Source organism: Haliotis cracherodii, unplaced genomic scaffold (genome assembly GCF_022045235.1).
Source record: "Haliotis cracherodii isolate W230 unplaced genomic scaffold, xgHalCrac1.p SCAF_1, whole genome shotgun sequence".
Classification (NCBI taxonomy): domain Eukaryota; kingdom Metazoa; phylum Mollusca; class Gastropoda; order Lepetellida; family Haliotidae; genus Haliotis; species Haliotis cracherodii.
In genome coordinates, this window is record NW_027266264.1 from 56,478,182 (window position 1) to 56,492,239 (window position 14,058).

The 14,058-nt window shown below is 39.1% G+C and overlaps 1 protein-coding gene across 1 annotated transcript in view; it reads left to right on the top strand.

Moving 5' to 3' along the window:
- Positions 1 to 14,058, top strand: part of LOC139456360 (mucin-2-like) — an 83,576-nt gene that overhangs the window by 33,046 nt on the left and 36,472 nt on the right. The window lies entirely within an intron of this gene.

Below are 14,058 nucleotides of genomic sequence, written 5' to 3' on the forward strand. Positions count from 1 at the left end.
GGGAGTGTATAACATTTCTTATTTTCCGAACTTCTGAGGTATTTGAAGGCTCTTCCCCTTTAATTGTCCTGTTATCACTGATATACAAGTAATCCCTACAAAGCCATAACATTAGTTTAACTATATTAACATTAACTGGGAAATTTTAAATTCAATTTTGGGAATCTGTACTCAAATTTGCTGTAGACTTTGGGCCCTGAGCAGGTGGACCCCTGTATATACAAAGGGTATATTTTATGCAGAGGTCTTACAACTCATATAGGACATGACGGGTTATACAGGCGATATGTTGTACATGGAGAGAGTCGATGTTTTCTATAGAGAAGAGACCAAATAAGCAGAATATTTCATGACGGCCAGAGGAATTAACAGGGGCATTTATGAGACATCAGGCAACTAATACCATAGTGTTCTATCATGTGCGTAGGTCATCCCATTCGCACTGAAATAATCCAGATGTTGGTTATATTATTACATCATACAAATACATCTGTATTACAAGCTGTCATTGCTCAGTTGTATTCCACATGAATCAGTCATTAATGTCCAGTTACCGGTATATCAGTCTTCACGTTGACAAGCTGAATCTCTGAATTATGTGGATAAAACAATGAATCGAGACCTTCTCAAGCTTTTCTTAATCCCAGACTGGAATCAGACTGTCAAGATTTCAGTAAAGCTGAATTATTTGGCAGGGTTTTCATCTGGTCTGTTTGCAAGGAGAAGTTGTGCACTCAGAAGTTAAAGAGCTGGCGGCACATTTCTGGGACAAACAACTGTTCCTATCAATTCCAATCCACCTGAACATCTTTTTATTTGAACTGTTGTAGATTAGACTAACTTGTAGCAAGTGCAGGCTTATGTCACTGCACTGTGGCTGTCATCCGTCAACTTTTCCATATTTTCTTTCCCTTCTGAAACCACTGAGCCAAACTGGATGAAACTAAACTATACATGTAGAAGATGCCTTGTTGAACCAAGCCAGAGATGCTGAACTTCATGGAGTCAGTTACTAGTACATATTCAAATCTTTTCAAGGCGTGGAATTAATTAATTTGACTTTAATCAAGCTAAAGCTCGAAGTGAGTCCTGGAACATTTAGAACACATTTTGGTCACATAATCAGTGCAATAATGATGCACTAAAACAAAGAAGAAGCAAGATAATTTTAAAAATACACAAAGAAAGATCGTTACACCAAACTAGACCACTCAAGTTATAATAGGGATATTGAGATATGCCAAGCCCTGCTGTTCACTCAGCAGTGAATGGGTACCTGGCAGGATGAGATGGTGACTGCACAATAAGTCATCTTGCAACCAACAGGCAGCACAAGTTGTATATTCCCCAGGAAGCTGAGAGTGAGGTTTGGCATTACATGCCACTATTCTGAAAGCATTTCTGGGTCAGTTTATTTCAAATTATCAATCTTCAGCTTGGTATAACATGAATTTTACCAGGAAATTTGGTAAATGATTGGTCAATCAGGGCTTCTAAATTATAATGACCACCTTTGATTGAAACAGCTGTTTTGATGACATTATCACCACGGAAACTAATATTTTTAGAACAAAACTTCCTCCATCATTGTCAGAAGGCATTTTGAAATAATGATATTTGCAGACTTTCAGTTGCTTCAATGTTGAGAGTAACACCAAGTAGTTTAATTTTCTCATGGTATGAATAGAGATGAACATACTGTGTTCAAAGTAGAGCTAGGTTTCCGGTAGATTTAACCATACTAAATTAGGATTTCCCTACCAAAGCTTCAATAGTAAAAGCAGGAAACCAAATGTTCCTAGGTATCGCAATGTTTTTTTCCTCAGGTTATGAAACATATTACATCTACGGAAGTGGTGAACTTCCCTCTGAGTCGGCTAAATTCCTCTCCCACGAGAACCTGGTCAGCATTTTTTTCATATCACATGAGATGTTCGAGCCAAATATACATTCATTGTAATTGAATGTTAACATTTACAAGTGTATCGGAGTCATGTGATCTATGTAAGTAGGAAAACAGGTCTCTCCAGAGAGCAGAAGATCTTGTGGATTGTAGTATAGTGTCCCAGCCAGGTGTCTGCTGTCTGCTGGCAACAAGGTACCTTGGCGGCCATCTTGAAATCTTTAGATGTCTCACAAGGGAAAGATCACACTTCCCAAAATGTTTTTGTTGTAGGAGCAATATTAGATGAGATCACACATATGTTACAGCCCACACCATGAGTGGCAGCCCTTAGACACTACATACACTCAACTCTTGCTATAAAATACCTCACTCCCAGTCGCGGTGTGGCTAATATTTCTTGTATCAAGTTATCGTTATCGTTCAAACAGTGTTACAGGTGGCCAAGTGATGTAACATGCCCATACAACTGGTTAGGGATTCTTCTGAGATATTAACCTATTATTATTATAAACATTATGATGTAAAAAACACATCGCATGGTTTTGCTGAAGCAGAGATGTATATAACACAGAGATAGGTCAGGCCATGTGTTCAAAGATCCTGCATTTTTTTAGCAGAGTTCTGTCCCTTGCCTGCCAGGATCCATTGTTTGTGGGTTCAATTCCAGAATAGGATCCTTTGTCTGTCAGTGCCATGCCCACTTTTAGCAGATTTTACCAAAGTGGTAAGTGAACAACTCAGACCTGTGGTCACTCACTCACTCACTCACTCACTCACTCACTCACTCACTCACTCACTCACTCACTCAGATTTACTGCCATGGAGTCTTATAACTGAGGTTTTGACCTATCTGTATTAAGTAGTGTATTATATAAATAACAGCTGATTCTTCTTTTGGAACGCTCCATGGTGTAGTGGATGAAGCATCTATCCAGGTTTGATCTCTGGCCACATCATACCAAAAGACATTCTAAAGGTGGTACTTGTGGTTACTCTGCCTGGTGCTTGGCATGAATGGAATAAAACAAAGACTGGTTGGTATGCAGTGTACAATTAGGCTATTTACCGTATATCGCTGTGTATAAGGTGAGTTTTTCGTAGCTAAAATGGGGGGGCTAAGAAGGGGGGTCGTCTTATACACGGAGTCGAAGATCTCACATATTTTTCCACTGGCGATGTCAACCGGCGTCCGATAGCCAGCCCAGCATTTGACAATAAAACTTCGCATTTCGTCCTAAATAACTGTTCCAATAACTATTTCCATACATAAACATGATTTGTATCTCTTTCCTTGAATAAAGTTTAATAATTTCTGCAAATAAAGTTGAAATGACCCTCGCCTCAATGCAGATTGTCAAACCACCTGACACGGTAAAGCAATCAACATCCGTAATTCGAGAGCCGGAAGTATCGGTAAGCATTTGCATATTGCACATGTGACCTAACATGTGATAACCGGTGAAGCTGAAATCAATTCCCGCTGTTTTTACAGTTGTATTGTTAGTTACAACATAGTTAATTGGCGATTAAATTACTCACCATTGTCTCTTATATGTTATTACTTCATAAATGAATTTTATTTTACAGGCACCAATTTGGTGTCGTACCGTGTAAACACAAAATGGCAACGTGTGCTGGAGTTACACACGCGACCTATCATTGTAGAAAAAAAATAACGCAAGATAAACATATTTTTATTGCATATATAAGGTTTGTGTGCGCACTTGTGATGTGTGCGAAATACGCACCAGTCGGAAAGCGCACGTTAAATCTTCTACCGGTATATCAGTCAGACTTGTGACGTGTTTCATTCCAGGTCGCCTTATACACGGAGTATAGAATTTTGGGTTACAGGGGGTTCGTCTTATACGTGGGGTCGCCTTATACACAGCGATATACAGTATGTTAAAACTGTGGCATGGTATCTCAGTTGGCTAGCACTATAAAACCGGCATTAGTCCTAACCAGTACAAGCATGCAAACACACACACACGCACATTGCACATAAGCGCAATAACCTTGAACGCAACATTAAACCACATTTCACTTAACCTCTTTTTAAACATAGAGAACTGTTTGATTAGTCATGCAGCTGAGCAGCATTGATACCAACTCAATCAATCACTGAACCATGTAAAAATAATTTTAAGAACAGGTGATTGAGGATTGTGTATCATTAATTGGCATTTATAACCCACAGAAACATATTCTTTTGTAAATGACACAGCAGCACATCACAGTGAGCATGGTAACTGCCTGTGATTCACTCAGAAGCTCACAGCTTGAATTCAGAAACTAACAACAGTATGCACTTGATGATGGCAGTCTTGTTTAAGAAAAGAATATACTACACAGAGGGAGAGAAGGTTTGTTCAGGGACTAACAGATGAATCAGGATTCCATTACAGCTGCTCCTTGCTCAACCTGGAATTCCTTTAGTCAAACACAAGCAGCGAATGAAAACAGTGGCGCTTCTAGGGCTGGGACGAGTCCAAATTTACTACCTGGGTACCCGACCCCTATTACCCGACCCTACCCGGGTACCCGACCCCCTATTACCCGACCCTACCTGGGTACTCACTGTAGGTCTCAAGACTAGGGAACAAAATGTCCAAAATTGTTTTACCACAGCCCTGGCTAAAACTATTTAGATACATGTATCAAACAATAAGATGCGTTCACTGAAGTTGACTGAAGCTTTATCTTTATTCAAACATATTCAAGTCCAAAGGAATGTGTGCATCGTCAGAAAGAAAGAATTAGCAACTTGTGGTGTAACCACTGAGCTGTAGTGAGTTTTTGTCATTAAACAATATATCACGTGACCAACCACGGGTCCGGGTAGTCCTGTGGGTGCCCAGGTCCTGATCAGGAACCATCCGACCCAAGTACCCAAATTTCCCGTCCCAGCCCTAGGAGCTTCCATGTTCACTTCGAGACCCTTTGCATTTCTGTAATTGTGCAGATTCAGGCGGCAGTGATGTCATTAAATAAGGTTTTATACAACTTTAATTTTTCAGTTTGTATCCAAAAGGGCCAAAAGGCCATTAGGAATTAATTATTGGATTTTCCAAACCTGATTTACTACCAAACAAACACCCGTGAAGATCATGATTAGAATAGGTACTCAGCAACCCATGCTTGCCGTAAAAGGTGACTATGCTTGTCGCAAGAGGTAACTAATGGGATCGGGTGGTCAGGCTTGCTGACTTGGTTGATGCATGTCTGGGTTGTCTGGTCCAGACTTGATTATTTACAGACCATCGTCATACAACTGGAGTATTGCTTAGTGTAACAAACAAACAAACCAAACAGTCACAGTTCATGTAAAACACATCCAGTAATAGCTAATGTACACAGGTCCTTTGAATAGTTTGTTTAAAAAACCCTATGTATATATAAAATAAAAGGCTTCTCACTTCACATTTTTAATAAAATTGGATGAAAATCTTTTAATATAATTATTTAATGTGGCATAAAGTCACTTCACGTTTGCTATTAGTTTTGTCTGCCCAATCTCATTTTGATGGGTTAGCCATATTAACAGACACAATTTCAAGATTAACCGAAATACACATGAACTTTCTGTGATAACTTATCAGTGTCTCTGACGCATGCAAACACCAAATAAAGAGAACCTTTCTCACACAGAAGTGAGTGAATGTTGTTTAATGCCACAGACAGAAGTATTCAGCAGTATCAAGGCAGAGTCTGGAAAAGGCACACCAGTGACTGATGTCATGAGCAACTATCTATACCATTGGGGCATGATGTCACACAAATGATCAAGTCTCCAAGTCTGGCGAGCTGTCTGCTCTAACACCAAGCATGGGATATTGGGGCCCAATTCTTCCCCAGTCTGCCTTTAGGCACTGTGTAAGTAACTCAACTACTCTACTACTCAAAATTTGATAGGGATATTCTGAGTGAGTGAGTGAGTTTATGCTTTACGTCACATCGGCAATATTCCAGCCATATCGTGACGAAAAATGTGACAATTTTAATACATACATTTTTAACTAAATTAAAACCTGTCATCGATGGACAGTAAAATTACTAGAATATCACAGTTTATTATTTAAAACTAGCATACAACTATAAAAAAGATAGCACTATAAATTACGGTACAATATAAAAAAGGGCTATAGATCGCCAGCAGCTGAAGGTAGATCACCATGCTAGGGTCCATGGGGACTTACAGTACTTTTGCTACCTGCATGGACCCCAGCCGGATTTACATCATCCCTTCCGCTGTTGGCGATTAATGACAAATGTAGCCAGAATAAATGAACATATATTCTACGATTAAAATTGAGTGTCAGATGGGAGATAAATATGACTTGTTGTTTGGAGATGTTGTCATACAAATAGCACATGGTTCGGGCTGGACCTAACACATTAAACTTCATTTCATGATAAACAAAAGCAAACATTTATACCTGAGTCAGAGCTGACCAGTCCTCATTTTATCCTATTAATACCAACTGCCAGGCAGGGTAACAACAAGTACCATTTTGGTATGACATAGCCAGAGATTGAAGCATCTTCTGCTCCATCCGGGCAGACGCTCCATCCGTTACACCATGGAGACGGTCTGTGAGTTATGGACTTTTGGTCAGAAGCCATGCAGTCTGTATGGATGCAGAGACCATATATATACCGATCTCTGATTGATGTGACCAGGAATGAGGGTGTGCCCTTGATTACAGTTGAGTTTTGGAGAAAGAACCTACAACAGACCGTAACAAGAGTGGAGTGCCAGAACATGTATCTTTGAAGTCCTGTTATTGTGAAAGTAAAGCATTTGGCATCGGCTGTGTACATGGTGCTCCAGTTCCAAGGAATGGCATATTAAGGTTATAGGAAGAGACTGGTTACTCGCTGGAACACACATGCTACATCCCATGTTCCAGAGTTAGAATAAGAAACAAGCTACTGAGTCAAACCACGCAAGATTATTTTCAATCTGTTACGACAAAAACAAGCGCAGCATTGCTTCTTGTTTACATTACCACAACTACAAGACAGACAGACAGGCATGGGAGACGCGGTGTGGAATGGAGGTTACATGGATCGTTAGAGAGAATGCACAATATTGTTGTTTCAGTGCATGTGAGGGAGGTTAGGGGCGTGGTTTTTACATTTCTGGGGATGTAGGCTCTGGTGGTTCGGTATGGTAGACACATCACTAAGCTGGTTCATGGTTATTCCGATTCATCTGACCCCTACCATGGTTTCATGTATATAAAAGTGACAAAACCATTTCCATAATCATAAGAAATATTCAGTGTACAATTCCAGCTATATCATAGGTGTGTTTTTATGAATCACTATCAAATAGTGATGATACCATCATAAACACATGCAAAGGCAAGTCAAGTGTTTACCTGAGTGAGTGAGTTGGGTGTAACGCCGCTTTTAACATTATTCCAGTTATATCACGGTGTATCAGCTTAATGTGGGAGGAAAGCCTGAAGTGATGCAGGTCTAAGACATTTACCACTTCGATGAGACCCACAAGCACGGGTATGGTGCTGACAAACCTAGAAACATAGTTGGAGCGAACCGGGATTCAAACCCACAATCATAGGTTTCTGGCGTGCCCAAGGGACGCAACTCTGCATGGTGAATCGCGGCGCCTTAGACGACTTGGCCACCCGTGCCCTCTGTTTACCTGAAAAACTATGGGAACATGTGGTACAAGTCAAAATAGGGAATTGCATTGGACATCATTTTTGTCAATGATGCGTCAAGTTTGGAAATATCCTCCACAAGACTATCAACAAATGTATCGAGGGGTTTACTGAGGTCTTGAATGTCGTAACCCTGAACAAACAAATTTTGAACAAGAGTCAAATGACATTCCTTGAAATCTTCATAGAAAGAGTGCGCTCAATTGTACCCCAAAAGTTGTGAGATGTAGACACCGCCTGCTGGAACTGCCAGAATATTGCTTGACATTAAGGGCAAATGTCAAAGTCTGCCAGGGATGTTGTTTAGGATCTGCGTTGTTCTGTTTCCGTTGTAGAAACAACATTATCAACCCATTATCCACTTGTCACAGTGTGGGATGAGTGGAAATGTTTGGGTTTTTTTGCTTTGTTTTTAAAAAAGATATAATTATATACCACTATCTTCTATATCTATCTCCCCCTATCCACTTTCTCAGCTATCTTACGTATCTTATCTTATCTTTTTTTATACTGTCGCCTACTTCTTGTTCAAATGATTGAAAATGTCATCACCCCCTGGTCATGTGGAGATGTAGCAGCTACATGTATATCATGACTATTTATCTGCAAATAAAAAAACAGATAAATAAAAAAAAAAAAAAAAAAGGATGAGTGGAAATGTGTTGACTCTGAAACCAAGTATGTAATCAGGGTCCCATGCCAGTCAAAGCAACATCAGTGCTGCAATGATCGTAAGTATAAGAGGATGTGAGTTAGGACAGTCAAGCACACATTTACTTATTTGCATATCTAAGTCTTTTATTTTTTAATCAGGCCTTCTATATTTTAGTTGTTGGTTTCAATATCTACCCACACACAATAATTGAAATAAAAACTAACAAATACTTTTCACAAATATTTCCGAGTCCAACTCCGTTTGACAAATAGGTGTTGTCATGGGAATGGGAAACGAAACTCAAAGCTGACAAAACCACTACCATTTAATAAATGATAATACATTATCAGAAAGGTTATAAGAATTCCAGTCATATTGTGATCCGACAAATATATGCCCCTAATCTCCCTATTTACAGATTGTTTTCCTCCATACGTATGTGTCAGTTGTAGAAATCAAATAAAGTGCAATTATCTGAAAGACATACTGTCTCAAAAGGTTGTTTCTGTTTATGTACTGACCTACTTTGAAGAGTTTCTTTTTTTATGAAGAGTGAAAAAGATTCAGGTTTAATGTGTTTTCTCATGCAGTCGTGATATGTCAGATATATTTTGATCATACATTGAAAGATTGAATTTAGCAAATTTACAGCAGCACGAACTCTGAGGTGATTACCAGCACCCATATCTAGTGCAGGGGAATATGATGATATTCTTGTTGTTAGGAAGACAGTATTAGAATGTTCCAGAAGTTACAGTGTGAAGGCCAGTTTGTATATGAACCGAGATTTGGGTTAATTGAGACGACATTTCATTTCATATTCAAGACTTATATTTTTGTGCCCTCTCTTGGATTATACAAAGACTTTCACGGAATGGTCACTTATTTATTTTCTCTTCATTTTTTCTGGATTGTACCATTAGCACTTCTTGTATACTTGTGCACAAGCAATTTGTCTGTATATATTGATTTTGCAATTGATCATGATTCTTAGTTTGAATATAATTGTTTAATCATACTGTAATAAAATTAATGTCATCAAATTAATGTGGGTGCTAACCCCTAGCCTAACATGCGAGATCAATTTAAATTAATGTGAGCAGCCCTACCTATATCTATAAACAAATCAGCAAACAATACCAGGACTGTAGACATGGAATATATGATATTCTATGGGTTGATAGCAGTTGGATTGAATAATGTCTAGATAACAATGTGTCACTTTATTGATGCGAGCAAAGGATCGATGCTCGCATCCTTTGCATATACTTAATGATTTACATTATAACATCCTTTTGTGTTTTCTGTTGTATTTCACTTACATTATTCTTTCTGTACATATTATCTGGAGCTTATCTTTCTATTCTATCTCTGGTTAACAAGTTCTTTCTTTGGCCAAAACGTATCGAAACGTAATGATTTTGGGGGTATCAAAATGCCTGTTTGGTTTTTCGGCAGAAATGAAATGAAATGTAACGAAATATGAGCTCTCAAAACAAGAACCCTTTTCTTCCAAGGAGCAGTGGACATTTACAAACATTTAGTAATTATGTTAATTTGGCAGAATTGTTGCATAAGGCCACAGAAAGCTGTATCATAAATTGCAGACTTCCAGAGTGTTGTCCAACACATATGATGTGGGATGTCTATTATGGAAAGACAGGGAAATAATACGAAAAATAGGAACCGGCTAAAGACATAGTGAAAATTTCTTAAGTTTAATCCAGGATTGGTGATCAGCATTTTGAAAACCAAATATTCATTACATAGAAATAGGTTCTGGTTGTCTTCTCAAAATAACATGCTGGCTGTGATAAAGACATACCCAGTATAGGATGATATTGAGGGGATTACATGTTTGTGTATGTAGGATGAACAAGAAGTGACAACCTACACATGAAGAACATGAGGTGATTAACTAGGTACATACACAAGATGTTCATGATCGCGAAGAACATTTTCTGCATACATATATAATGACAGGCATGTGTTATGTCAGAATCTATCACCATGTCTTTGTGATCACTTACCAGAAGAACAGCTTTTGTTATGTTATGTGTGCAGTGTAGCCTAGAGGGCTGATCAGACTGCTAGCTCACAGTGACTGTCAGTGTCATGTATACATTACACATGGGAGCTCTGAGGAAACAATACCATGAACTGCACCATTCTTGTCCTGGTGTGTACACAACCTTGTGTGTGGTGAAGGTATGTCAAAAATACTTATCATCTTAATCTCTCTGGAGGTCTGACAGTGAGTACATGTTCCAGAGTCTCTCTAGGTCTGACAGTGAGTACATGTTCCAGAGTCTCTGTAGGTCTGACAGGAAGTACATGTTCCAGAGTCTCTGACAGGAAGTACATGTTCCAGGGTCTCTGTAGGTCAGACAGGAAGTACATGTTCCAGAGTCTCTGACAGGAAGTACATGTCCCAGGGTCTCTGTAGGTCAGACAGGAAGTACATATTCCAGAGTCTCTATAGGTTTGGCGGGGTGAGTACATGTTCCAGAGTCTCTCTAGATCTTACAGGAAGTACATGTTCCACAGTCTCTGACAGGAAGTACATGTTCCAGAGTCTCTTGGTCTGGCAGGAAGTACATGTTCAAGAGTCTCTGTAGGTCAGATGGGAGTACATGTTCCAGAGTCTCTATAGGTTAGACAGGGGGTACATGTTCCAGAGTCTCTGCAGGTCTGACAGGGAGTACATGTTCCAGAGTCTCTCTAGGTCTGACAGGGAGTACATGATCCAGAGTCTCTCTAGGTCTGACAGGAAGTACATGTTCCAGAGTCTCTCTAAGTCTGACAGGGTGGACATGATTCAGGATATGTCTAGGTCTTACAGGGAGTACATGTTCCAGAGTCTCTCTAGGTCTGACAGGGAGTACCTGTTCCAGAGTCTCTCTAGGTCTGACATGGAGTACATGTTCCAGAGTCTCTCTAGGTCTGACAGGAAGTACATGTTCCAGAGTCTCTCTAAGTCTGACAGGGTGGACATGATTCAGGATATGTCTAGGTCTTACAGGGAGTACATGTTCCAGAGTCTCTCTAGGTCTGACAGGGAGTACCTGTTCCAGAGTCTCTCTAGGTCTGACATGGAGTACATGTTCCAGAGTCTCTCTAGGTCTGACAGGAAGTACATGTTCCAGAGTCTCTCTAGGTCTGACATTGAGTGTTTCAGAACATCTCTAGTTCTGATAGGTAGTGTTCCCAAGTCTATCTACAGTCCCAGGGGCCAACTGAATAAACCACATAAAAAAATGTGATGGTCTTGCTGTTTTACAATGCATCACCAGCCTAAACTAACTTAAAACACATGCATAATTATACTGCAAATAAAAAGTTTAGTGCAGTACAGATCAAAGCATTATGTTTATATAAGATGACTCCAAATGGTAACATTGAAGTTTCAACTTACATACATATTACGTTAAATATGTTACAATATCTTCATTACAAGATTATCCATCAATAGGAAGATTAATCAAATCAAATGGTTTTACATTGCTAAGCTGTCAGTGAAAAGGACTGTTTAGCTTGACTTTAATATTTTACTCACTAAATGAGAATAATGTTATTGCAACTACCCTATACGTCTGTTGAAGAATCATGTCTCTGAGGTTCGCATATCCTCTTAGCTGAAAGAGCTGTGAAGGGTATTTGGCAAATTCAATTACATGTACTTTGATATCACATATCTGAACAATGGAAGGCATGAACAAATGTTCCTTAATTAAGAGTAGAATGCAAGTTAATCTAGCTGGTGCAATCTACCTAATGGCAAGTTTTAGATGAAATTCCAGTTGTGGTTTAATATGTCACTGTTAATCACTGTTGTCTTTCATACAAAGTTTTCAAACCTTTTCAATTAACTTCGACTGAGGCCTTAAGATAAAAATTCTTTTTCATTACTTGGTTTAAGAGATACTTTAGGCTCACCTGCAGAATCATTAAAAATTTGTCGCAAAACATGGTGATCAAGTATATATATACTGAACAAAAACGTTAAGGATCATAAATATTTTTGGGGATATCTTATTTGTAGTGAATATCATAAATTTTGCTCAGTACAATTGCATCCCTATCTTCAAAGGTTCAGGACAATTTGTAAAAAATGAAAGTAAATCTGTTTTCTGAAAAAACAATATGCGAAATGCTGGAATTTGGGGATAGGAGATTTAAGCAAGAAGTAAGCATGTGTTATGTCAAAATCTATCACCATGTCTTTGTGATCATTTACCGGCAGAACGACTTTTGTTATGTTATGTGTGCATTGTAGCCTAGAGGGCTGATCAGACTGCCAGCTCACAGCGACTGTCAGTGTCATGTATACATTACACATGGGAGTTCTTAGGAAACAAAACCATGAACTGCACCATTCTTGTCCTGATGTGTACACAACCTTGTGTGTGGTGAAGGTATGTCAAAAATACTTATCATCTTAATCTCTCTGGAGGTGTGACAGTGAGTATAGGTTCCAGAGTCTCTCTAGGTCTGACTGGGAGTACATGTTCCAGAGTCTCTCCATGTCTGACAGGAAGTACATGTTCCAGGGTCTCTCTAGGTCAGACAGGGAGTACATGTTCCAGAGTCTCTCTAGGTCAGACAGGGAGTACATGTTCCAGAGTCTCTCTAGGTCTGGCAGGAAGTACATGTTCCAGAGTCTCTGACAGGAAGTACATGTTCCAGGGTCTCTGGGTCAGATAGCCAGTGCATCTGCCAGGGTCTCTCTAGGTCTGACAGGGAGTATATGTTCCAGAGTCTCTCTAAGTCTGACGGGAAGTCCATGTTCCAGAGTCTCTCTATAGGTCTGACACGGAGTACATGTTCCAGAGTCTCTCTAGGTCTGACAGGAAGTCCATGTTCCAGAGTCTCTCTAGGTCTGACAGGAAGTCAATGTTCCAGAGTCTCTCTGGGTCAGACAGGGAGTGCATCTGCCAGGGTCTCCCTAGGTCAGACAGGGAGTACATGTCCAAGAGTCTCTCTAGGTCTGACAAAGAAATATGTGTTCCAGAGTCTCTCTAGGTTAGACAGGGAGTACATGTGCCAGGTTCTCTCTAGGTCTGACATGGAGTACATGTTCCAGAGTCTCTCTAGGTCTGACAGGGAGTACATGTTCCAGGGTCTCTCTGGGTTAGACAGGGAGTACATGTTCCTGAGTTTGTTCCATTTTTTGCAATATTTTATATCCTTAAACTGCTTTTACATTTTTGCTCGGGGCCATGCCAGTCTAAGAATTAAATTGAACATAAAAGTATTATTCATTTATGTACCACTAGTATTTTTATTTCAACTGAGCTTGTGTGGAAAAGCTGGAATAAATATGTGAACATAAAATTTAAAAAAATATGGCCTTAGTTTCAATGTGGGATTCAATGTATGTGTTCCATTTTCTTCAAAATTTTGACCTTTGACCTTGTTTTGACCATGTTCTTAAATTCTCCAAAAAAGCCTATTTGGCTCAATAAACTTTGGCATGTATGTTTCTCCTTATGAAGACTTCATATTTTGTTCAAATTATTAGATTTTAGGTTTTTGCAGTATTAATGCAGAAAATATTTGAATATCAACACTGAGAATAGATGACTATCAACTTGCGTTATGTGTCTGTCTCTGTTGACATTAACATTGTAGGCTACATATAATTATTCAAATGAGTTTTGAAAGCAAAGGTTCTTTTTAAACAGATTAGTTCACCCATAAGCCTCTATGAAAGTACACTATATGTACTTATCAATGCCTAATTTTACCTTGTGTGTCAGGGCCTTGTTAAAGTCAAATACAATTTGTATAACAACATATCCAAG